Here is a 27055-nt window from a genome sequence, read left to right on the forward strand (position 1 = left end):
CCAGAAGCTTCCTTGGAACATGAGAGAATCAAACTAATAGAAGCAGGAAAATCCTCTGTAAATCTCATGAGGAAATGGGAAGAAAATCTTCTGAAAACTCAAATTAATTTTTATTCAGCACAATAAATTAAAATATATTCAACACAATGAGTTAAACACTTGGGTGTTTTTTATAACTTCATTTTCAACTTTCCTCCAGGGACTACAAAAAAAAAAAAAAACTATCTTGAGTGTGGCACCCACATATATATAGTGACCATCCTTCCTTTTTTATTTATTTATGTTTCTTTCTTTTTAAACTTCTATTTCTTTTCAAGTTGCAAAATCTAAGCTTTGGCAGCCATTATCCCCCTTTAGTGCTGATGTACAGAGAAAGATATGTGAGTTTGAACTTAGGGAAAATAAAAGAAGAGGGGTGATGAGTTTCCTTTTTATCAAAGTGCCGAAAGTTGTTTAAAGAGCACAATTGGGTCATTTATTTTAATAGTGTTTCATTTCCTGTTCCAATTTATAATACCTGTGGGACTGAGGAAATAAGTGCTGTTGTAGACAAGTTTCATTTGGTAAACATTGATCCATTTGCTCTTATTCTGATTGGCGCTGGAATGAACTGTTGTTCTGCTATTTCTGTCCCCCGTCATCCCAGTTGGACATTCTGAGCTGACCGATGTCTGTTAATCATAAAGTACATTCAGCATGAGCACTGCAGACCCCGGGGCATTTCACTTTCCTACTTCAGCAAAGAGAGGGAAAAAAAAAAAATAGGACTTGGATTGCTTCCTTTCGCATGGAAGACAGCAACAAATCCACTTTAGGAAAGAAGAAAACATAACTCACTTGAAGGAACAGAATAATTGTTGATTGAAGTTTTCTGAAGGAACTCCCTTCCAATCATGGGCTAGCCCTCTTACCAGCCCCAAGACCTTCAGCAAGTGACCTTATTTAAACAGAGGAGTTTCTACATTCCTATCAGGATATCTTTGCAAAGTTTCCATAAAATAATGCTTAACAAACCAAAGACCCCAACAAAGTCGTATTGCCTCAGTAACTATAGATTTGCCTCAGATATTAGTCCAAGGAAAGAAGAAACGCTATTAAAAGGTATTCTATAACTCTTCTCAGACTGAGGGTATGTTTTCTCAGAAACGTATCAAATATGGTCGACTTGGTGTGTTGCAGGTGGGAGTAATTCAGGGTAAGAAGTATAAATGAGTTGAAAAACTGTTAAGAGCAAAATAAGATACATAGGAGTTAATCACATAATTCTCCTCTTTCTAAATGAGTTTGAAATATTCCAAAGTTAAAATGCTAGGATAAACAAACATCAAGAGAACAAAACTCTTGGGATGTTAACCCCTAGGACTTTGAGTGAATGGGGAAGCTTCTTCTTAGCTTGGTTTTTCTTTGATGCACAGATTTCTTGTATTTTTTGCCTAGAAATAGCCTATCCTCATTCTTGTCTTTATTTCTGCCAGAACATGTTGCTGGGTGTGGGTTTTTAAGGATCTCTTAAAATATACTTGGCAGTAAAATTTTCCCCTTAGGCAAGTTGAAGGTAGAGGCAGAAGGAGGAGCTTGAACACCCAAGGGAAGGAAGATGTCCTTAGTTAGATCTCCTGAGTTGTTAACATAACGGCCAGCACAGGCGGCCAGGAGACGAGTGTCCTCTTTTTTAAAGATCTTTTTTGGAAAAGGAAGCCAGTGAAATAAGCTCATAGGAACCATGTAATACCCAAGGAGATTCTCAAGGGGAGGTCATCGGGAACTAAACAGTAGAAAAGCGTATATTGAAAAGATTTACATGGCAACAGCTTTAGCTCTTTCCCTGGAATTGGCTTCCAAACTTCTCAGTTCATCTTCTTTAGCCCAAAGTGAGCCCTAGGCTGAAAACCCCTAACGGCCTTGTAATAGGAGGCATCAATCAGTGTTAAGGTATGGTTACTGAATAACTGGAAGTTTCCATATCAATCAACCTTAGATTCAAACTTTATAAGTATGAAAAAGCCAATACATCTTGAGATGTATGATTCATGGTTTACTCAATATCTGTCTTGGCTGGGAAAATCCTTGGTAATATAATCATAAGGAGAATTTCAGGACAAGAATATGAACAAGAAGACATACAAACATGAGAGAGAACATGTCCTGATCCTAGCAGGTAAAGGTGTGCTAAATATCTATTGCTGCATAACAAATATCTCCAAAGCAGGCATCTTAAAACATGATAGTTTTTCACAGTTACTATGGGACAAGAATTTGGGCAGCTTATCTGGGAGTATATGATCAAAGGTCTCTTATAATACCATAATCCAGCTGTGCCAGTTGCTGTGGTCACCTCAAACCCTTAGAAGGAAATGCTTCCAAGCTTACTCACATGGTTGATACTAGGACTGATTTCCTCCCTGCCTGCATTCCTCACTTGTTGAGAGCCATAGCCGAAGGGGCCCCAGCAAACTTCCAGCTGCCAGCAAACTTCCAGCTGCCGGCTGATGATTGGCTCACAGCGGCCCCAGCAACATCTAGCTGATTGGCTCCTCTGCGGTGATGCTCATTGGGCTGTTTCCCTGCCCTTTCAGACCACGGAGCTGCTCATTGGGGGACTTTTTTGGCTCCGCCCACGTGACCCAGCCAATCGGCCTCAAGAGCAGGAGGATTGTGGGAGGGGGGGAGAAGCTTGTGTGGGAGAGAGAGGCTTGTGGAAAGCCGGTGGTGGCAATTGAGGCTCTGAGGGTTTTTCCTGAGAGGCTGTTTTGTTTGGCGTGTGTGGTTCTAAAAATAAAGTTAGTTTCTTTTGACAAGTGGCTCCTGATTGTGCCCAGCCAGACTGCGGCACTCACGTATAATCGAATCAAGCCTTTATTGAAGCACACCGGTGGCGGCTGACCAGAACAATTGCAAGGGCACTCCTTATAAGCCTGAAAACTGCAAAAGGAATGTTCAGGGGGTCTAGCCAATGCAAGCAAGCCAGGTTACAGAAACGGGACAGTGCAGTCAAGTGGAGGGAAGCCTAACCAATCACAGCCCAGTCACCCCTAGTTACAGAAACAAATGTCCCATTAGGTAGTTCCATGTTCTTAAAGATTTCTATAGCAATAGGAAAAGAACATCTTGCCCCAGTCATGACTCTTCTACTTGTCATGGTTGTTTTACAGGATGAAGTCATAAACCAAAATGGAGTTACATTTGCTTCTACTATCACAATTTTGGGGGATGGGAGCATTTAAAATAACTCCAAGTTTTATAGTTCAATTTTTAAAAATTTTAGTCTTATAATAATCTGGCTCCATTAACAAAATTTTGTCCAGAGTGAAATGATTCCAAGGATGTCCTGAAGAGTTGGTCAGAAAGCAGCCCTAGCATGGACCAATTACTACTTCAGTTGAGAATGTTGTTTGCTTATGAAGACCATGGTCATACAAATGACAATTTTACTAGTAAAAGGTTTGTTTGTTGAGAGTTTCTTGTTAACACTGAGACTCTGGAAGGCAGGCTGTGTGAGCTACAATTCCTGATTTAACCTCCTGTGCTTCACTTTCACAAATGTGAATATGAGCTGTAGTAGGTCCCTCAGAGAGGGCTAAAGGTTCAACTTAAGATGTAAGTTGGATAATGCTCAGACCCAGGCTTGCCACCATCCCATACATGTTGATGAATATATAATTTAATGAATACATAATAACTTATAATAACATGATTATACCATTTTCAAAATAAGGCCCAGCTTTAGGATAGTGTTGTATTTAACTAAGGTAACCTTTACACTATGATAAGAAAGTTCCTTTCTGATCTGTCCCAAGTCCTAAACATATGGTCAATTTTAATCTTATCAGAATCACTAGAGAGTTAAGAAGATGTGAAATATTTTAATCATAAATGGAAGTTCTTCAAAGCCATTGGGTGAAATGAATATGAAGTTGTATAAAAGATGTGTAAATGTTGCAAAAACAGACTGAAATATTTTGATGATATAAGAAGGAGAAAAGGAAAGAAGGGTGTCTTTAGGATGCAAATTTAGAAAAACAGAACAAGGTTTGGGTTGTAGCTTGTATGGGTTCTGGGGTATCAGTATACCTAGTGGCTTTGGTCCTTGGCCCCATGCAGTGTTGCACTCTGGAAAGAGCCTTTCAAATTCTTGGAGAACGTGGACACAGCAGAGGGGCAGCCTGGGAACCTCCCAGTGGTTTGGCATCTTTCTACTTTGCACATGTGACTTGGAGTGAGAAGCAGATGAAGCTCCTTGCTCATATGATATCATCACAACCTTCTTTGGAGAGTTTTAAAGTAGAATGCCACTCTTATGAGAATAAACAGAGCTACTTTAAGAAATCATTGGCCATCCCTGTATATCATGAGTTTCCATTTTCAAAGATAGTGGCATGAGTTCCACCATGATGGCTTAAACTCGACCTATTTTCAAATGTTTCTTAGACCACGCATAAGACACCATATTGTCTGTTGACTCACTTAAATACCATCTCCTCAAGCTTTAATTTTGTGTTCCTTAAAATACCCAGTTACTCCAAGTTGCCCTAGGACTAAGGTTGGAAAATTTTACATGGATTCCATTTTTGGAGAGTTACCATTTATATCACTGAATTGATGATCAGCATTTTTCAAACTTATTTGTCACTGTATAAAACCAATGAATAATATTTAGCAGTACTAATGTTTGGGATACTTGATACTTAAGTTTGGGATTGTTATGTTGTTTCAAATAGAGAATGCATATCCTTTCTAGTGTGTAAGACATAATAAGGGCTCAAAAAAGTACAAAGATTATTATGAAGCTTAGTTGAAGGTCCTGCTGTATCCTGAGAAATGAACACCTTTTAAGAAGACTGCAACTGGATCTCCCAGCTGCTGCTGGGTGACACTATGGGAGGGGAGATGCTTGTTTCATCCTTTTCTTCTTACATGGTAGGACATTTGGGGCCAGTGGATGAGGTGATGTGAATCCAGATGCTGACTGGCTACAGCTGACAGCCTACAGGATACTCAGGCTCACCAGTTTCTGGCAGGGCAGGCAGGATGCACCACCTCTGGTACTCAGTCCCAGGTGTGTACACCAGCGGAACCAGGATACAGCTCTGGTTTACTCTGAGTTGCTTTGATGTCCTGCTGGACAGGATATAGGGTGCCATTAGAATTCTGTCATCCTACACTGTGACTTCTTCAACTCCCAAGTGCCAGTGGATCTCAAGTCCCAAGGTCTCTGAGCCCTGACTCAAGGTCTTGGCACCCACACACCTTGTTTTCTAAAGAAGCCTGGTAAGGCTAAGAAAGAGATTCTCACAGAAGTTTCATTTAACATGAGAAATAGATGCTACTCTGGCCTGAATCCATAGCAATGCACAGACATGGCTCTCCAACCCTTCTTCCTCAGTTACTCATGTTACCGTGTTACATATGGCATTTATTCAATACCATGAAATAAAATTGGGGTCTTCTGATACGCTATTCTCTCACCCTTGTAGAAAAGAAAAGTAGCGCTAGCTTTTATAATTGTCATGAATTTGCTTTACCAGGGATCTTTCTGCCTTTATCAAGATCTTAGTTCCTATCTAATGTTCTTCAATGCAACATGGACCACTCCCCTCACACAGGGCACATCTAGTGGGGGCCAACTCACTGGGCTCTTATTTATTATGCGCTGTGGTTCCTAGATGACTGACTCCATTGCTCTGCCCAAGGACAGGTAGTCCATCATGGGATAAGGGCCCAGGGGAGGAAAGCTGCTCAGTTCAGAGCAATAAAGAAGCAGAAACTTGAGTGTAGATGTGATGAGATTTTTCAAAGCCACAAAGTGATTACAGATTTTCAGACTCAAAATGAAAAGACCATTGAAGTATCCTACAGATTTTAAATTCTAAACAAGAAAATATCAGTCTCCAAAACCCACTGAAACAAAAGCCCTTTCAGAGTTCTTTCTTATTCTTATTATGAAAGTGAGAAAGGCCCTGGAGGCCCATAATGAGATAACCACTGGGTGGTTATCTGGCTCTGACCTCACAAAGAGCCATTGTGACATTGTGAGGTTTGTTTGTTTTTTGTTTTTTTTTTTTGTTGTTGTTTTTTTGGTATCAGGGATTGAATTCAGGGGCACTCAACCCCTGAACCACATCCCCAGCCCAGCCCTTCATTGTATTTTATTTAGGGACAGGATCTCACTGTACTGAGGCTGGCTTTGAACTCATGATCCTCCTGTCTCAGCCTCCCGAATCGCTGGGATAACAGGCTTGTGAGGGAATTTCAAACTGCAGGTATATAAAAGCATGACTGCATCTGGTGTTTTGTCAATAAGTACAGGAAGCTCTTGGTTGTAACCTATCAGACTCCCAGATAGTTAGCACGTTTGTTGGTGGTTGGTGGTTGGTGGCTAGTGACTGGTGGTTGTGGTCTTTGAATATTGTAGGTTTTTTATTTTTATTTATTCATTTATTTTTTTTTGCTTTTGTTTTTTGGCTTTAGTTTAGTAGAAACTTAGGACAATGTGCTTTCTTAGTGCCATAGTAAGCTCCTAGCATTGCAATAGTGAAATAGCTACAAGAATGTTTCTATCCCTGTAAGTTTCCAGGACACAAACAACAATGCCTCTATCGTCATTAACTTCCTGATTATGAGGCCCTATATAATAAACTTCCTGTTCCATCTCTGGGTCATCCTTTTCTCCATCAGTGTTCCACCTGATGCCAGCTTTCTCTCAATATCTATGTGTGTTTTGTTTTGTTTTTTTTAATTCCACCATTGCCCCTCACTAGTTTCTCAGGTTTAGCAGTGCAGGTCTTTGTATTCATGTACATGGAAACTTTCCCACTGATATAATGTTAGTAATGTAATATAAATCTATTTTCAAATTCCTTAGTACTATGGAGGACATTTCAAGCAGTTTCCATGCACTGAAGGGAGCAGTGTAGCATTTCCTGTTATTTGATGGTGGTTTTATGTAGTAGATGAAAGACACTCTGCCCTTTCTACCTGTGAATAAACATAGTTTTACAAGCTTGATGAAATTACAGGACACACATTTTCCCACATCTTTAAGAGGATTTAATAATACATAGTAATTAAGAGTTTGATCCAGTACAGTGGAAGGCTAAGGAGAAAATCTACTTTCAAAAATGGAAGGTCAGGGCAATTCACAAGCCCTCAGAAATGTAATGGAGAGTTAGAATCTATAAATTGGGGAGTTTTGCTGTCTTTAGAGTATTCTAAGAACAAAAAGCTTTTAGATTTATAGGTTAGGTTGTGAGACTAGAGAGGCAGTTCCCANAAATTGGATAAACAACTGTTGAGGATTGTTTTAATATGTAAACAAAAAAGAAGGTTAACACTCACTAGCCATCTTCCACAGATAATTATGAAAATAACTACTTGCTAATGGTTCTTTAATTTTTTTTTTCTTTTTGAAAAGGTAAAAACTACAAGTTTATTGTGAAATTAAACCTAAAATATTTCTACTTGGAGAACCTGCACACCCCAACCTCAGAATTCTTCCACGCCACCTGATGCCTGCCACCTGGCTAAATTTCTACTTAATTATCAGCTCTCAATTTCAGACTTCCTTCTTCTAGGAACCTATCTTTGCCTCCCCAAACTAACTTAGTAATCTCTGTGATTCTGTCTCAAATTACCCTGTGTTTCTACATAATATTTATAATTGATAATTACTCAGTGAATATCTATGAAACAGCATAAGTTCAATGTGCAGAGAACCTTATCTCTTTTGCATCCTCTTATATCCAAAATGTGAGCACCTGAAATTGTTTACTTGACAACCATGGTTAACATATTGGATACTTTCTCATGTTATAGATAAAAGATGCTTAAACCCTGTTCTGATTCTTATTGTCCTGGAGAGAAACAATATAAACTTCTTTTGAGTTCCCACTCCATTAAAGAGCTGGAGGAGTATTTGCATATTCAAAGGGTCAAAAAATGGACACTACCAAAATTATGGTGTGTACAAAAGACCTCAAAAGAAGTTATAATTTCCAGGCCTTCTTGTCCAACCCTTGCTCCTTTGGCAGTTTCTTTTGTGAACCTGTAACATTGAATAAATACTGCTTCTTCAGCCTCAGGAGCTGCTAAAGATTGGGTGGGAGCTCAGAGCAATGATCACTTCTTGGGCTGGAGTGAGGAAAGAGCTAAGTAGTGAGTCCATAGTCCTGTTAGGGCTCTGTATGGCCTGTCTGGGAAAGTATCCTAGAGAAAGGAGAGAAAGTTTCTTGGGAAGAAGAAAAGCCCTGATTTCTTAGAGCTTCCTTGATCCTGATTGATGACTCAAGACCACCAAGTCAGGACATCATCCAGCTATTTCATTTAAGAAGCAATGGAGAGGTGAAGCTTGTATGGTTGAAAGACACAGCTAATACCATCTCTTCTCAGGGCTTCCTCTTCATTTGCATTGATGGAAAAGAGCATCAAGCATGCATGGACTTAGGACATGTTATTTACACCTGCTGCTACAAAATGTGGTGACATAGATAAAATTGCCTTTCCTCTGTGGATGTCAGATCTAACCTCCAGATAAGGCTCTTGTGCTGGAAGACTGTTAAGCTCTTGTAGTTTGGATGGTATAATTTTCTTTCATTGAAGATGTGAATGGTTCCTGTTGCCCATCCAGCATTTAGGGTTGATGTGGACTTCTGAGTACTTCTCAGCACTTGGCGGCCACATTCCAGACAGAGCACCTCAATGTAGAATAATTTCATGACATGGAGGGTGCTGTCCACTCACCACCTGACCTCCATACACCTCTTGCTGCTTTCCCATCTCTGGGGATGGTCTAGTCACACGCTTTCCTCAGGTCCCATTGGTAGAAAGCAGCTCTTGCTTGTGCTGAGATTCTGTTTCTCTAGAAACACATATTTTACCTCACTATCCTAGAATACGGTAATGATGGGATTTCTGGGAGTTGATGCTCAGCAAATGCTTAGATGAATTTTAAATTAATAATGTTGGATGAATGCAGAGGAACAGGGTTCTACTCAGTGTCTCCCTTCCTCCTGGCTCCGTGACTGTGCACCTAGCTAAACTCATTGAAAGAGGCCAGTTCTCCAGGCTTATAGGATGGTTAGCTTGGACCAGATGTTTTCATAACAAGCTTTAGTTAGTTTTAGCCAACTAAAGCTGGGTAGATGGTTATGTTTTTCTGATTAAAAAGTAAATAAGACTACTCTGTAGTGAGTCTTCCAAGTTGGCAACATAGAATGTAAAGCTCAAGACTATAACGATGACACAAAATGACAGAAAAATATGAGTTTCTCATATTCCCCTTGTCTCCCAGTTCTGCCTCCCACCCCTCACTCAGTTTAAGAGAGACAGAAAAGAGAAAAAAAAAACCTCAATTATTTTCTTCCTTTTGTTATTTCTAAAGTAATGTCAAAGAGTGATAGGGACCTAGGGAAAGGGTATCTGCATTTAACTATAGAACTATCCCTCCTTGGAGTCTCTAAGCCCTTTTTCTCTACCTTTTTGGGTGCACATGAATTCATAATGTGGCATTTCCTAGCCCATGACCTTCTGGATCAAAAATCAAATTCAAACCTATGAGTTGCACCGACCGTGTCCATAATTTATTTTCCTCTTTCTTAGAGGAAGAGAGATCATTGAATTGCATATTGTACAGAGAAAATGCTGTCATATATATTTTTTTAAGAAATAGAAAAATCAATAACACCAGCACTCTAGAATTTCTCAAGGAAGTGAAATAAGATTGAGGTTTTGTACAGCATCCTTCTTGCAGACTGAAGGGCTGCTGCAAGGCTTCTTGTCTGCAAGGAGTCATTCCTTGGGACCATCTGTTCTACTGAAGCAGAGCAGTGGGCCTGTATTTTGATGACGTCCCTCACAGACCCATCTAGCATGTTCAAGGGCTAGGAGAGTCCTCTTAGGTGACTGCTGTCGTGATGGAAAGAGCACTGGACTGGATCTAATAAAACCAGCCATTCAACCTGTGAAATGTGTGCAAATGGAAACAAGGGTGCATGCCTACCTTAATTGATTGTTGCCAGGATGAGGTGACATGGTGCAAATGTGCTTTGCAAATTACACATGGAAAGATAATGGGGGAGATTTAATTGCTTTCAGGTGACATGATCATCAGCCCACAGAATTGACTATGTGCCAGATACTCTGTTATACTCTTCTTAACTGACTTACCCTTCCTCCAAACATTAGGGGACATAAATCATGACTGCAAGTGGGATGTGAGAACTGAGCCCCAGAAAAGTTAAGTAACTTAACCCTGCTTTGCACTGCTATAGGGAAACACTGGAACTCACACTCAACTTTAAATTCAAATGACAGTTCATCTTGTTTCCCTGCCTTTGTCTGCCTTCCATGTAACATGGAGAAAATGAGGAAAGGCCTCCGACTCAACATTTAGCTTTCAGTTAAGTTTTAACTAATAACTCCTACCATGTCTTGCCGACCAACTGTGAAGGAATCTCTGATTGGGTCTCAGCCAGCAATAAACCCTGTCCTGTCCTGTTGAGATGGAAACTCATGACCAGGACTCTTTGAAGGGAGCAATGTGTTGAGCCAAAAGGTAGCATTTTATGTGGTCCCTTGGTGCAATGTAACTGCACTCCCTTTCATGCCCTTTCATTTCTCACTCTCGGAGCTGTGGGGGCGAGAAGTGTATTAATTACAGTGTGCCACCACTCCTGCCTGCCGGCAGAGTGTTGCTCATAAACCGTGGCATGGAGATAGATGTCCCTATAAAAAAATGAAATGAGAGGCCATTCCTCCCCTGGAAAGATCAAGGAGAAGCACTGCTCTCCTTGTGTTGAGAAATGTTCAAACTATTGGAAGGACACTTCTTTTTCCCATCAGTGGCCACATTTCTTGAAAAGACAATATCATCTTGTCTTATTCTAAAACACCTGTTCAGGTGCATGTATAGACCAATGAGCACACATGCCTGGCACAAATAGAGACTCAGACACATGCATTCACACACAACACACACACACACACACACCAAACTCAAAAGGGAAGAAATCAGGTCTTACAATATTGCTGATTCTGAGTCTTATAAACTGTTCTTCAAATTCTAGGTCCATCCTGCATTATCTGCCATCATTTGTAAAACTTGAGCCTACTTTCATTTCCTTTCTGACATTTAGTTTTTCACATCTATGAATAATACCTTTACCTTCATGAGATTGTAGTACAAATTGCATTAAAAGAGACAATGCAGGTAAAATCAACTTGGCAAACAGCCTGATATGCAGTGAATGCTGAGGAAATGTTTTCCAGAGCATTCGAGTTCCAGGGTTCAAGTGAGCAGAGAGCCCTTTGCTAGTGGGAAAGCGGGTAAAGTGTGGCGCTTGCATCCGAAGGTGGAAAGTGAAGTGGAGACCAGTTGACATATTCCATGTCCTGGTCTCAAAGAGATGTTACCAGATTATATAGAGTTGTGTATGTGTAATCCAGAGAAAACAGAATTGCAAACATGCCTTGCTATTATAGAGTTCCAGGGCCACCTTCTTTCTGCTAAGATTATTCAGTAAAAGAAAGAGGAAAAAAGAAAGTAAGAAAAATAAAGGAAAAATGAAGACATTCTTAAGATTGTATTACTTGTAATTTGATTATTTAGAAAAAAATAAAATAATAAAAATATCGGGAGGCTGAGGAGGATCACAAGTTCAAAGCCAGCCTCAGCAAAAAGGAGATTCTAAGCAACTCAGTGAGACCCTGTGTCTAAATAAAACACAAAATAGGGCTGAGGGTGTGCCTCAGTGGTCCAGTGCCTCTGAGTTTAATGCCCGATACACCCCACTCCAAAAAAAGTAGATATGTTTATAAACATTGAGATTTCATGGTTATTTTCTTTAAAGTTTATTAAGGTATAACTGAAAAAAGGATTGTATATATATCAAGGTGTACATGTTGATGTTTTGATACATGTACTCACATGAAATGATCACCACATTCAAGTCAGTTAGTATATCCCTAACCTTTTTTTTGCGAATGTGTCTGGTGAAATCTATCCTCGATTTTAAGCATTTAATAGAGTACTTCTAACTATATTCACATCAGATGAATATAGTTGAAAACTTGTTCACCTTTTGGAAACATCATATCCTTTGACCAATAGCTCCTCCTCACCACCCCCCAGACACAGTTCCCTACCCATTCTCCTGTTTCTATACATCTCACTATTTTAAATACCTCACATAGGTGCATGAGTGAGATCCTGCAATAGTTATCTTTCTGTGACTGGTTAATTTCACTTTGCATTATCCCTTTCACATTTGTCCATGTTTGAACAAATGGCAAGATACCTTTCTATTTTATGGGTGACAAATGTCATTGTAGGTAAATACTACATTATTTATATTCATTAATCCATTGGTGGACATGTAAGTTGATTCCATATCTTGGTTATTGTGAATAATGCTTTGATGAACAACAATAGAGTCCAAATAATATCTTCAACATATTTATTTTATCTCCTTTAGATATATGCCCAGAAGTGGGGTTGCTGGGTGCTGGGTTACATGGTAGTTCTATTTTTTTTTTTAGAAATGTTTATTAAAATTGTTATATCAACAGGGAGTGCAGGAAGAACTTTATGCTATCAATTATGATGTATCAAATGATTCACTTTCTTCATATTCTAACATTTCTTGCATTCTCTCTTTTTCTAAAGTCCACAGAACAAGTGTTAGGTGACATCTCATTGTGGTTTTGATTTGCATTTTTCTGATGCTTAGCGATATTGAACACATTTTCATATACTTTTGGCCATTTGTATGTTTTGCTTTCAGAAATATCTCTTCAGCTCCTTTGCCCATCTTTAAATCAGGTTGCTTATTTTTGTTTTTGCTATTGAGTTATATGAGTTCCTTGTGTATTTTCACTATTAGCCCCTTATCAGATAGATAGTTTGCTGATAGTTTTTACCTTTCTAAAAGTCATTTTCACTTTCTTGTTTCCTTTTCTGTGTGAAGCTTTTTAGTTTAATGCAACCCCACATGTCTACTTTTGTTTTGTTGCCTTTGCTTGTGTTTTTTAGTGTCATATAAAAAAGTCATTGGCTAGACCCAAGTTGAGAAATTCTTGTTTGTTTTCTTCTAGTAGTTTTACGGTTTCATGTCTTCTATGTAGGTTTTTAATCCATTTCACCTCGACTTTTGTTTGTGATGTGAGATAAGGATATAATCTCATTTCTTCTGCATGTGGCTATTCCACTTTAGGCAACACCACTTACTGAAGAGACTGTCCTTGCACCACTGTGTGTTCTTGGCACCTTTGCTAAGGAACAGTTGTCCACAAATGTGTGGATTTATTTCTGGTTCTCTATTCTGATCCATTGGTCTGTGTTCTGTTTTTATACCAGTACTATGTTGTTTTAGTAGCTTTGCAATGTATCTTGAAATCAGAAAAGATGGAGTAAAGAATGCATAAATTATTGGTTTTTACCAATCACAATTGAGAAAAAATAGGGAGCAGGGAACAGGGAGTGCAAACAGAACTTTATGCTAAGAACAAAAATGAGCTGGTATGTAGTTTGGGCTCTATCATAGACTAATTTGTGAACCTCTGCCAACCACAACCCACCTCTGGAAACCATGTTAAATAAAAAATGTTAACATGTGACAGGGTGATCTTTAAGCTGCCCTGCAACTCTGTGATTTTGGCTCTAATCCAATGAAAGATTATAAATATCAAATGTTTTATTAAACGTAAACCCCAAATGAAAATAGGAAATATAAGTCTATTAATAATGAATGTAACTGGGATTGTCAGGCAATATCTGCTCTAGTAATTAAATATGAACTTATTCCACCTACATATTCCAAAAACACTTGTCAAACTAACTCCACAGTTAATTGCTATGTAGATGAGTTGCAAGTGCATAGAAGGAAGGAAGGAAGGAAGGAACTAAAGAAGTTCAAGGAAGGAAGCAAGGAGAGAAGACAGGAGCAATCACTGGGAGCCAACATGAATGTCTTGGGGGTACAAGAGATCCTCACCGCTCGTGATAAGCTGAAGGAATATTGAAACAAACACAAATGATCCTGAAAAAGCTTTTCTTCCAATTCCATGTTACCAAATACTTTGGGCAAGAGATATTTATATTGACTTGTAATCACTGCACATATTCATAGGGTACAGCATGATAATTTGATACATGTATACAAGGTGTAATGATCAAATCAGGGGAATTCGCATTTGTATCTCCTTAAAGGTTTACAACTTTTATTTTTTCTTGTTTCTTCAGATCCCTCTCTTCTCATTCTTTATAAAATAGACAGTAAATTATTGTGCACTATGGTCAACCTGTAGTACTTCAGAACAAATGAACATACTCCTCCCATGTAACTGTCCCCATTATTCAACCTCCCTTTACCTCCCCTCCCCTACACATCTTAACCTCTAGTGACCACTATTTTTCTCTTTGCCTCTATGACATCAACTCTTTCAGCTTCCACAAATGAGTGTGATCATGCATTATTTGTCTTTCTATGCCTGGCCTATTTCATTTAACATAACATTTTTCAGTTCTGGGGTGGAGATATTTTTAAAAAGCTATGCAATTATAATGTGCACTCAGTTTGGGAACTACTATCCCACATATACTCAGGGATAACTTGGGAAATTATCAGTGCATGAAGAGGAATTGTATGAAGATAATAACTGCATTACCAGAGAAAGAATGAAAACATTGCAATGTGTATAAACATGGAAAAATAAACATGAAAAATCAGAAATACACAAATTTTATAAATCTGGGCAAATGAAATGTAAATAAATGTTTGCTGCATTTTCCCTGTTGTTCCTTTTATGTTTAGAACTTCGAAAAATAATATTTTGAATAATAATTAAAAATCTCTGTAAAAATTAAAACCTTAAGACAGAATACTTCTCAGAAGTAAACATGGCAGAGATCTATCACTTTAAAATCTGTACTCTTGCCTGATGAGCGGGCACACAGCTCTAATCCCAGCAGCTCAGGGGGCTGAAGAAGGAGAATCTAAGTTCAAAGAAAGCCTCAGCAATATAGTAAGGTCCTAAGTACATAGCAAGACCCTGTCTCAGAATAAAAAAAATAAAAATGATCTGGGGATGTGGCTCAGTGGTTAAGTACCCCTAGGTTCAATTCCCGGTACTAAAATGAATAAATAAATAAATGAATAAATAAATAGATGAACGAATGAATGACTAAAAAATAAATAGGCGAATGAATGAATAAATAAATAAATAATCTGTATGCTTGCATATTATTTCAATTTGTTTCAAAATATATGTACACTTTTTGCAAAATGTTTCATTTTAAACTCAATAAAGTTTTTTTCTTTCAGGGTACTGGGAATTGAACTCAGTGGCACTCAACCACTGAGCCACATTCTAAGCCCTATTTTGCATTTTATTCAGAGACAGGGTCTTACTGAATTGCTTAACACCTTGCTTTTTGCTGAGGCTGGCTTTGAACTCATGATCCTCCTGCCTCAGACTCCTGAACCACTGGGATTACAGGTGTGTAACATGGAATCTGGCTCTCTCTCTTTTTTTTTTTTAATACAATGGGATTAAGTTCTGTGTACCCACTTTAGCCTATGACCATTCAGTCAATATGTTTTTTTCCCCGCTCCTACCTACTTGTCTCATCCTGCAGCTACCTTTCAGGGATTACTTAACTTTCGAGCTGCTTGTAGCTGATTTTAATATAACATCTCAAAGTTGTGGGTTTAGAGGGATGGGCTATGAGGACCAAACTCAATATACATCTTCCTAGGACTAGAGAATTCCCTGGCAACTGTATTTTAGAGACCTTCTTCACACCTACCAACAATCCCATTGAGAGCTCTGCTTTTATATTGTTCATACCACAGGAATCAAATAACTGCAGAAAAAATCCTTAACCCAGACAATGAGAAAATGAAGTGGGAGGACTCTGCATAGGGACAGATACCTGAAATGCATCTCAGCCGACTTTGTCATGCTACCTGGAAAGGGAAATGTAAACTATGTAGTAATTCCATTCATACAAATATATTCTATGTATCAGATGCCATCAAAACAAAACAAAACAACAAAAACAACATATTTAAACTGGTAAAAATAATTGAAAAAAGTGTGGAATATTGGTACATTAAGTCAATTTTGGCAGTAAAATTGTTTTCATCATTAAAAGCAATCTGAATGGGTAACAGGAGTCATAAAACAATATACCCTTTGGTCTAGTAATCTCATGATTGGGAATGTATCCTAATGAAAAAAATAACCTTAAAATAAACAAAGAAAACTAGCAAAAAGTCCAGAGACAGCCCAAATGCCAGTAGAAATTTGAAAGGTAAATTTCAGAGTGTCAGCTCAATAATAGAAAACATGCATCCCGAACAGCCAAGGTCTTTGAAGTGCTGTGTTGATGCTAAGAGAAGTTGGTATGAAGTCATCTGAGCAGGAAGAGCCCTTAGTAATAACCAAGGTCATATTCAAGATGCTCAGTATTGTTCTGGAGCTTGACAATGCAGATCCCAAGGCCTGAACTTGCAATTTTTCATTCAGATTATGCTGGAGCTCAGACCTGGTTTGCTGGCTTTCCTCTCCAAGGCAAACTCTTAGCCAGTTCATTATCAGACTGAGTTTCTGAGGTATCAGCAGATATGTTGTGCTGTCTGTCCAGTAGTGTAACTAAAGAACCTCTTTGCGTTTCCTGTGGTCCTGGCCAGCTGGAATTCAAAAGAATAATCCAGAACATGTATTTACTGCTGGGTATAAACGGGTACTACTAACTCCAGCCATCTTTTCCTTGCTGGATGACCTGCTTGACAAAATCACTAATAGAGAAAGGAAGTGTCAATGGTAAACTGCACCAGAGTTAAACAGGGAAGGAAAACTTTATTCTAGACTGTCACAATGGGGTACAGAGATTTTACTCAACCCTTAAACTGAAATGAAAGGAAGGAAGTTTCTAAGCCCAGGGATGAGCTGGTGGGAAAGTTCTAGAGGGCATTAGAGGAGAGCTTGGCCTCTCATTTGCTAATTGGCATTTATTGAAGTTAAGTTCCTACACTCTGACAGAGACTGGGAGGAAGAGATGCTATTGCATTTCAAAGAAATGGCTCTCAGATCCTTGGCAAAGACCCTTTGGGGTTGTAAAATATTTTACAACTGGTAAGAGACTTGAGAGAAGATTTATATCTCAGAGGCTAAGAAATAATTTACAATTGTGTTTTCTAAAGTAAACAGTACAAGAAAAATGGAGGGCAGGGGCCTATAACCAGGAAGAAACATATCTAAGTTTTGTCAAAATGAATGTAATCAGTAAGATTTTTCTTGAGCAGGAGAGAACACCCATGAGAGGGAAGCTGTCTGAGGTCACCTTTGTTTTGGGAATCAGAGAAGGATTCCGTAGTCCTGGACTGCCATGTATTAATAGTGGTACTGTGTTTTTCAATTTCTTATCACTGTGGCCCAAATACCTAAACAACAACTTAGAGAAGGAAACATTTATATTGGTTCACGGTTTCAGTCCATGGTTGGCTAACTCTATTACAGAACCATGGTGGAAGGTCATGGCAGAGAAAAGCCACTCAGTTTATGGCAGCCAGGAAGGAGAGATAGAGAGAGAGAGAGAGAGAGAGAGAGAAGCCAACTCAAAGTAAAATCCCCAAGAGTATACCCTCAGTAATGTACTACCTCTAGCCATGTCAACATGCCTACAATTGCTACCCAGTAGTCTATTCAAATTATTAATCCATCAAATGAATTGATTCACTGAAAAGATTACAGCTCTTATGATCCAATCCTTGCCTAAAACTTGACTTCTGAACCTTACTGCAATGGGAACCAGGCTTTTGACATATAGTATTTGGGAGCACATTCTAGATCCAAATCATAAGAGGTTATTAATTATGGTTGCTGTCATTAAATTTCACATTTTATTTCAATGGCTGCATAGGACAATGACAGCTACACCTTATCAATTATATCTGTCTTGGGTCATGTGAAAGCAGACTCTGGGAAGTTGACCATAGGACAGAAATTTGTGTGCAGGAAATTTAGTGGGTGTATTCTCAGAGTTAAACCCTGTCAGGGAGCAAATAACGCAGAGATGGGCAAAAGGAGAATTTGAGATACAATGAATCATGACAAAAATCTCAGTCAACCCTGTGGGCACTTTTGAGGTGGAAGGCCGTGCAGAGTTGTCCTTTCTGGGGACGAGGTACTCAGGCTTTTCTATGCTCACTTGATAAACCATGGGATTTGAGTTCCACCCTGAAAGGGGAAGGGCTTTAGATGAGACAGATTTCTTCAGCTGAGGAGAATCACTGGGAGGAAGAATTCAACTGCAAAGTGTCAACTGCCACCACTCCTAGCAAGTGAAGAAATGTGTCGGTCTTAGAATGGGAGAACACAAATTCCATGCCACTGTGCCTGCTCCTAACCCCAGCTCCAATACCACCTCTGAGAAACACTGTCCCTGATATCCAGCCTAAAGCATCCCAGTCACACTCTCAGTATCATAGCTATAAATTTATAAGTTTTACGTTGATAATCTCCAGACACTATCCTGCTTATTTTTGTAAATATTTGCTATCTCTCTCTTTTCATCTAGAAAGGAACTGCCACATTTATTCCTATGTTCCCAAAACTTAATGTGGTTTATGATTTACAGAAAGCAGTAACATTTGCCAAATACAAATGCCTTAGATGCTTTATATGTACTAATAATTAGAAAGGTCTGAGTGAAACTTCTGACCTTATTTCAGAGGAAGCTCATCTTTGAAAAGCTCTTTCTATAGGGAATCCTTTTCCCTTAGGGCACTAATTTTTAGGAATTGTTTTCCCCCTCTGTGGCACTTACAACAATTCTTAGGATTTAATTAGTGTTCTTTAGAGTTTTGTTGAATTAATAAAATAATGAATGAAATAATAATCACTTTTAACTCTGACCATTGGAACCATTCATAACCATCCACAAAATGAATCTAAAACTCCTTTATAAATTAGCTAATTATTCCCTGAAGCTCCTGGCTAGTTCCTGTTTAATTTCTCCAAGACAACACCTCTGAGGTTCTTCTAGTCATTTCTTAGATTAATAGTTTTCAAACTCCTTCAATACCCTTAGTCATTCTTTTGGGCTAAAATCAAGGTGCTCTAGAAACTTACTCAAGAATTTTTTATTTATGTTTTTCTTTCACAACTAAGGGAGAGAGAGGTTCTTTGAAAACAGAGAGACTTTGCCAGATTGTTATTCTCTAATCTCCACACTTCCTAGTTCAGAACTTTGTAATAATGCACGCCATTGGTGCTCAATAAGTGTTTAAAATGAAGTTGTTGACAATTTCAACACTGGTAAAGTCACTAAGCAGATTAAGTTTCTATGACTATATCACTTCTCCTTTCCTTCTTTTTTGCGGTCATATTATTTTTCTCTATGTGACTTATCTTAACAAAAAGTTCTCCTCCTCTCACTATCTAATTAAGGATTTCTAATAATTACACTAGTGTCAGGAGACACCCTATGCCTTAGGTTATCCTTTGCCACAAATCTTTCAATTTTACAGTGAATAATAGGATCTATAAGATAAAATAGAAGAATCAGTGGACAAAGAGGGTATATGGGAGGGCAATAGCATGAATGTGCGCAAATAGGTGGAAATAAAACTAAAGAACATAGGCTGCAGAAAGAATCTATAGCTTAATTATTAATACTCTGCATATTTAATGCAAATGGCCTCATTCCAACAGCTCGGGAAATAATTTGCACAATTCATTAGTCCATAAAAATCTACTATTTACCAGCTGTGTGTGTTGCCATAATTACCACTGAAATGTTTTTTTTCCTAGTCCTTCCTCTTTGTCTACGTATTAGTCCACACTGTGTAGCAGAAATTGGGTTTAGTACCAGATATTGAATTGTAGATAAGTCAGGCATAATCTGAACTTCTGAGGTTTTATTCTAACATGGAAAATAGATAGTAAATACAAGGCTACATGATCGATTAAACAGAATGGTGATTGATGTTTCTGGTTAACCCCAGGCATATATTGTCTTGGCATACTATCAATTCATCATTTATTGAGTGCCTACCTATGCCCCATACTTTGGATGGTGGCTTATTAAATTCATATAACACCCTTAGCAAGTGACTATTAGCTTACCCATTTTATAGACAATAATCTGATTTTTTAGAATGTAATAAATAATATTGACATAATCTAACATACATTGATTTTTTATGATGCAGCATATCCTTATATATACTACTTCAGTCACTTTCATATTCATCCTATAAACATGAAAAAACCTGGAGAAATAAGGTACTTTTCCAAATTTACACTAACAATTCTTAAGAAAGGCAGGATATGAATGTGCTAAAAATAGTTGTAAAATCTGGGACTTGGACAGGGAGAGTTACAGGTTCAGGATCATATAATTGGTAAACAAAAGAAGATGACAACCTAGCTTGTTTGATTGTAAAATGCAGGTCTTTGCTACTGAACATGGAGGATTTATTTCATTAAATTGGGTCCTGAGGGTATCTTGATTTGGGACATGAATACACCTAAATTTTTCCAGGACAAATCCAGCCTTGCCCCTCAAGCAAAAGAGGAAATAGGCATTGCTGCACTCTGCCCAGTCACTCCTACCCACGGGATAGCCTTCCCTTCCTTTTCTGCCAATCCTTCTGCCTCTCTTCCCTCCAAGCCCTTTGCAAAATTGCCCTCTTCTGCCAAACCTTCACCCATTATGCTGCAAGGCTGATGTACTCTCCCTACTCTGCATCCCCCAGGACTTACCAACTCCAGGGCACTGCATTAAGCTGCTTCCATTTATGAGCTGCTCTGAGAAGGTTACTCAGTCATTTTCATGTGTGCATGCTCTTTCTTCTCATTTCAGCTTTATGTCCCTGCAAGATAGGAAGAGAGCTCTTTATGGTTTTTGCTGTGTCCTCCACAGAGCCTGATTCAATGCCCAGAGGGGTTAATTAAGATACCCACCTATCTACCCTGAAAATATTGATGCAAACTATAAGGTGAAGGGCAGAAGACAGAGGGACAAAATGAGTACTTAACAGATTTTGATCTTGTGGAAAGAATGAAAACAAAGGAAAAGAAAGAAAGAAAATTATCTTTAGACAGAACATAAGGTAGAAAATGTGGCATTACTGGGAAGAGTCAGATGACATCCCAGAAGTGTGTATCTCTTCTGTGTACAGGTAGGGGAGATGTCAAATCCTGGTGAAGATAGCATCTGCATTGAACTTTAAAGAGTGATAGTTATATGGCACTTAGAAAAGGGAGGATATTGAAATGGAGAGAACAAGAGAAACCATGGCCCTGATGGGGAAATCGTAGTCAGATCTTAGGAAGAGAGGATGCTCTCTTCATCTGGGTCACTGGAGACAGCAATGTGTGCAGGGGAGAGATAATGCTTGAAAGGGAAGTGGAGTCTGGATAGGGGAGCTCTTGAATAGCATGACTTGCAGTTCAGAATTTAATCTGCAGACAATGGGGAACCACAGGAGTTCTCAGTGTCAAAGAGACAGGATCAGGAATGTGATTTGGGGGAATTCAACGACTTTATTGTTGACAATAGATCAAGGGGTGCATATTGCAGGCAGAGAAACTAGCTATGAAGCAGCTCTTATGATCAGAAAGAAAGAACAAAGGTCTGGACTGGGGTGAAGTTGGTATGAAGGCTCCACAGAGGTCATATGCACGGGGTTGACCAGATGTTCTTACATGGGGGCAAGGGAGAACGGAGAATAAATGAATGCAGGGACAAAACCTTTAATATGGAGACTGAGAGTAGAAGGACTAACATTTAGTAGGTGCTTATTCTGTTCCAGGAATTGGGCTAATTATGTGATACAGGCCTAGCTCATTGAATCTTCACACAGCAGTTTTGAAGTGGGCAGAAGCTATGAAGGTAGATACTACTATAAGCCTCATTTAATAGTGATAATAGCAAAGACAAGCACAAGGGAAAGTACAATTTGGAAGTTCAAGTGCACTTAGCTAGTAAGAGACACAGCTGCGATTATGAACCCATAAGTTTTGTTGGTTCAGCCCACCTGCTTCACCATAAGGCTCTGATGTTGTTTTAAACAGAGAAACGATAAACACAAGACCATAGTGAATGTGCTGTGAGTAAAGGTAAAGTACAGAAGTAGCCCAAGAAACATCACCAGAATGTGCAGAGCATGAAGTAAACTCAACCAGGAAAACGTGGTGAGAAAAAGTTCCCTTTACTGAAAGCTAACCTCTATGCCAGCACTGTACAATGTCTTTAGATACTTTTGGTTTTTTTAAATTGGGTCTATCTATAATATGAGGTAGATGCTACTATTGTTAAGCCCTTTTTTGCAAATGAAGAGCAGGGTCAGAGTGAGTGAGTAACTTGCTTAAGATCACACAGCTCCTACACAAGAAATCCAAGGATTGAGCCCAGGCTTTATGTCAAAGCTAATGTCCCTAACCATTATACACACTGTGCCCAATGTATCAAGTATCAAAAAGGAGGAGGACTCAGTAATGGTAATTTATAAGGTCACTAAAATGTAATGTTGCTCTCCTAATTTATTCTCCTGTCTATGACATTTTGAGGATACATGGGTGCACTGATGCGCGTACCATAATGACAGGTATATGCTATAATTTTTCCAGACAAAGAAATGGGCATTCTTTAAAGGAACAGTATTAGTAGAGCAGTGAGACTGGAAGCCAACGAGCAGTTGGGTGAGAAAAAAAATTTAAAAATTGGAGTTAAGTAGAAAAAATCAAGGATAAATTGACTTTTTCAAAAATTTGCAGACGTAAGTACCTAAAGAGGAAGTCTGGGCCTGCCTGACTATGAGCAGGGCTGGTACATGGACACACAGTGGGCTCTCAACAAATATCTACCAACTTGCTGGCAGGGACCAGGAAAGAGGCTGCTTTGTTTGTTTGTTACTTTGTTCATTTTTGTAAGGCAGAGGGATAGTGAGCACATTTGTAGGCAGAGGGGAAAGACCCAGAAGAAAGAAAAAGAAAGATAGAGAGTGGAAAATAGAATAAAGGGTTGGAGAGTTTCAAGTATCCAAGAAAAAAAAATGTGTTTCATAAAAGATAAAAGTAATGTCTTTTCTTAAGAAAAAATGAAATGCTTGGAGAGGTACATGCATGAGGAAGATGGCTATGTAGTAGGACATGTCCAGGTCCCTTGACAAGGATTGGCTGACCACAGTAAGGATCAAGTCACCCTGAGGAAGTATGAATTGTACATGTGCTGGGTTCCAAGCAGCTGAGCAAACACCCTCAGTTAAGCTGGGCACTTCTTTAAAGAGGTAAAAGGTAAATCAAACACAGCTTAAGAAGCCTGCAGGAGGGCAAGGTCCCAGGATCAGACTTAGGAGGATCAGACTTAGGATGCCTGAACTACTTCCCAGTCGCATCACTGATGGATTGAGAAGACATTGAATGAGACAGTTTTGCTCTCAAAGCCTCAGTTTCCCAATCTGTCCAAAGTGAAACTGAACCAGTTCTGTGGTTTCCATGTGCCAATAGGTTCATACTGGACCATGATGAAATAACTTTTATGTATTTACTTTAATGATAATGACAATGATGTAGCAAAAAGTACATATAAGATAGTGTGCAGGTTGCTGAATTTTCTCATAAGGAATTGATGTAGCACTAGCAATGCCCTGGAATCGTTTCCTCCCTTGTCCCCTCTAGATACCCCCATCTACCCCTTGAGGATATCTCACTACATTGACTTCTATTAGCAGAGAGTCGCGTCACCTGTTCACATCTTTTCTTTTTTATTTTTATGAAAACATTTATTCAAAGAAGATATACACATAATCAAAAAGCACATTAAAAATATTCAACATCAGTAGTCAGCAGGGAAATGCAAATCAAAACTACAAGTAGGTGCTACTTCAACCTCCCTAACATAGCTAAAAAGAAAGACAAGACAGTAACAATTGTAAACAAGGATGTGGAAAAAGTTGATTTCTCTTAAATTGCTAGTGAGATTTTGACATAGTACAGCTGCTTTTGAAAATCATTTAGCAGTCCCTCCATATGTTAAATTCACAGTAATGTTTTTATTAAACCACATATCTATCAATTCCAACTCTTTTTACAAATCTTCATTCCAGCATAGATTCCTCCGTGTGGTCCTTATCTGTTTATGTGCCTGTCTTCCTCTGGTGTATGAACTTCTTGAGGTATTTGTCTCTGTTGTCCTGAGGTCTGGAATACCACCTGGCACATTTCTAAGGGTAAATAAATAAATAAGTAAATAGAATCTTAAATACAGAAAACTGAACAAAAGGATATCTTTTCATTGAAAGATTTTATGATATCAAGACACAAAAAGTTGTCTTAGATTTAAACCTTAAATACTTTCATATTTGAATTCCAATTACCTGTGGGAAACAATGCTACAATGAGTAAATATTTGCCTTCTGAAATTGAGCTGATAACCCAGTTCCCAAGTGTTTCAGGATAAGCTGAATTTCCTCAAGAAGAGCAATAAATTCTTTTTGCTGTGTGAAATACTTTTGCATAATTAACCAGCTATATGGGAGAACCTGAAAATTTTTCCTTGGAATATCTAGCTTTAGTTGTTAGTAAAGCCAAGCTATTTTAAGAGTTAAATCATGAATCTGTTGTGATGGGAATTAGAACCTGCAATGAATAAATTTTGCTCAGATTTTCTTTTTTCCCATTTTTTCACATCTTTTCTTTATGATGATTTTGAGTCTGGCTTCTCTCACTGAGCATTAATTTCATGCATTTTATTCACATTGGCGAGTATGATGAAGATTCAATAATACAGGCTTTAAAAATTAGGAAAAAAAAGATATTCATTTTAAAGCTAATCTTACAAAAAATAAATGGTTATCCTTTCATTTGACATCATGTTCTTCCGTCTTATTGATGATAAAATATTCTTTACTTCTTGAAGATCATTATTAATTTCTGGGAGCTTGTTTTTTATTTTTGTTTTCAGTTTAATGTGTTAGCTTAGCAAGTCCAACTCTAAATCTTAACATTCCAAAAAAAATGTCACTAGGACTTAAAAATCCCCAAGCTTAGGTTCCATGGGGGCTGGAAGCTTTGTAAGTTTCTAGGCTCTGATTTAAAAGCTATTTTCAGATCCTGCGCAGTGATTAAATTAAGTTGCAATTGTCAACTCATGTAGGTAGATTCTCAGAGGTGCCCACAAAACCCACAATTAACAAATATTGATATTTCTTGAAAGGGAGGGACTCTTTTAGGGGTGGCTTGTCATCCACATCCATAAATAGCAAACAGTATCAATTCCCTCCAGTCTTATCAGAAACCCTTAGGATTTCTAGAAAGTGTGCACTAGAATTGGACAGGTAATCCCTAGGAGACAAGAGACATGGAAATCGAACAGGTGGTTGCCTTATATACAATGCTCAGGAGAATTCTGGAAAAAGGCTAACAGTCCTCAAAGGAAGCCTCATCACAAGAAAAGACTTCAAAGAAAATGTAGGTGCTCTTACCAGTCACTGAACCAACAAAATGATCAGGAAAACAGGATAAAATCAATCATTTTAATGATGGTTGGAGCAGCATGCATTATTGCAAAGAGAAATCATACACAAGCTCATACACACAAAGACAAACAAAAGAGAAAAAGTGGGCCAGAACGTGCAGCTCTTGAGGAATATTTGTCTAGCTGAAGTGATGGGGATGGAACCTCCTATCCCTGTCAATTCACAAGAGGGGCTTCCTGCTGGCAGAATTCAGAATGTGCTTTCCCAAGGAACTCAATTTCATATTCAGTCTCTTTCCTTGAGGAAAGTCATTATAGCACAATTCTACTTTTAAACAAAATCAGTTTGAGGCTGTTTTGAATTAATAGCTGCAAAAGATGCAGCAACCAAATCATTGTAAATAGATGATTATCCATTTACAACTGGTAAGAGATGCAGTGTAAATGCAGCTTTTCCAAAGCCTGTGTTGTTTAAGGCTACACACACACACACACACACACACACACACACATTTTGCTTTTAAATTTGCTTCCAGAAGGGAATAGTGGTTATTTTCCCACTGGCTAGCATGCAACAACTCTCTTTCCCGGTTTCCATAGCATCTCCATCTCCTGTTTTGATGAACTCTCCAAGGTGAAAGTCCTGGGCAGAAGGCATGTCCAAGCCCTCTACACAACCTACTCCTTGTGAGAGCCAAAGGAAGCCACAGATTTTTTTTCTCTTCCACTTTCTGGAAAAGCTCAAATGTGGTTTGAAGACATATTCTTAATCAAAATGAATATTGGATCAAATAAGACTTTGAATCTTGATCAAATTTTTCTAAGAGTAAAGGAATGTATAAAAGTAAGAGGTACACAAATAATAATGTCTTTTTGGTAGAATTTTATCTGTGATTCCTGCTGTCCCTAGTCGTAGCTTATGATAACTTACAATATATATTTTTTAAAACAATATCTCTTTCTACCATTAAAAAAGTACATAAACACATACTTTTTAAATAAATCATGTATTGCTTTTCATTATTATTTTCAGCTTTATTGGGGTATAGCTGACTTGCCACATTTTGCACTTTGAATGTCTACAATGTGTAATTGTACACATTCAAAATGTAAAATGTGATTTTTTTATGCTGAAGCTTGAACCCAAGGTTGCTTAACTACTGAGCCACATCCCCAGTCCTTTTTTTATATTTTATTTTGATACAGGGTCTCACTAAGTTGCTAAGGGTAACATTGCTAAGGCTGGCCTCAAAGTTGTGATCCTCCTGTCTCACCCAGCCTCTAGAGCTGCTGGGATTATGGGCATCTGCCCCTATACTTGCCTAAAATATGTTATTTTGATATTCATTAATCTTACCACAAAAATGGTAACTCTGTAAAGTGAAAGGTATATTAACTAGCTTGATTGTATATTTCATTTTTTTTAGTGCAAATACACAAATTTTTTTTTCTGGCTTGTACACAAGCACAGTTGGCCTGTATTGAGTCATGTAACCACATATGCACCCAGTACATCTTAATTTTTCAAAGCGAAGAGCATATTTTCCTTTATATATTTCTATTTCATGAATGACA

General features: G+C 38.3%; 1 long non-coding RNA gene across 38 annotated transcripts in view; it reads right to left on the bottom strand.

Moving 5' to 3' along the window:
• Positions 1-27055, bottom strand: part of LOC107149875 — a 528547-nt gene that overhangs the window by 87530 nt on the left and 413962 nt on the right. For 12 of the 38 annotated variants that reach the window (XR_007349151.1, XR_007349157.1, XR_007349154.1 and 9 more), the window contains one exon: positions 23335-24227. This is a non-coding gene — a long non-coding RNA (uncharacterized LOC107149875). Of the gene's footprint in view, positions 1-17657; positions 18332-20763; positions 20874-23332; positions 24228-27055 lie in introns of those variants that run through there. The other 26 variants (XR_007349140.1, XR_007349174.1, XR_007349150.1 and 23 more) reach the window with 9 other exon arrangements.

This window comes from Marmota marmota, unplaced genomic scaffold (genome assembly GCF_001458135.2).
Source record: "Marmota marmota marmota unplaced genomic scaffold, marMar, whole genome shotgun sequence".
Classification (NCBI taxonomy): Eukaryota; Metazoa; Chordata; class Mammalia; order Rodentia; family Sciuridae; genus Marmota; species Marmota marmota.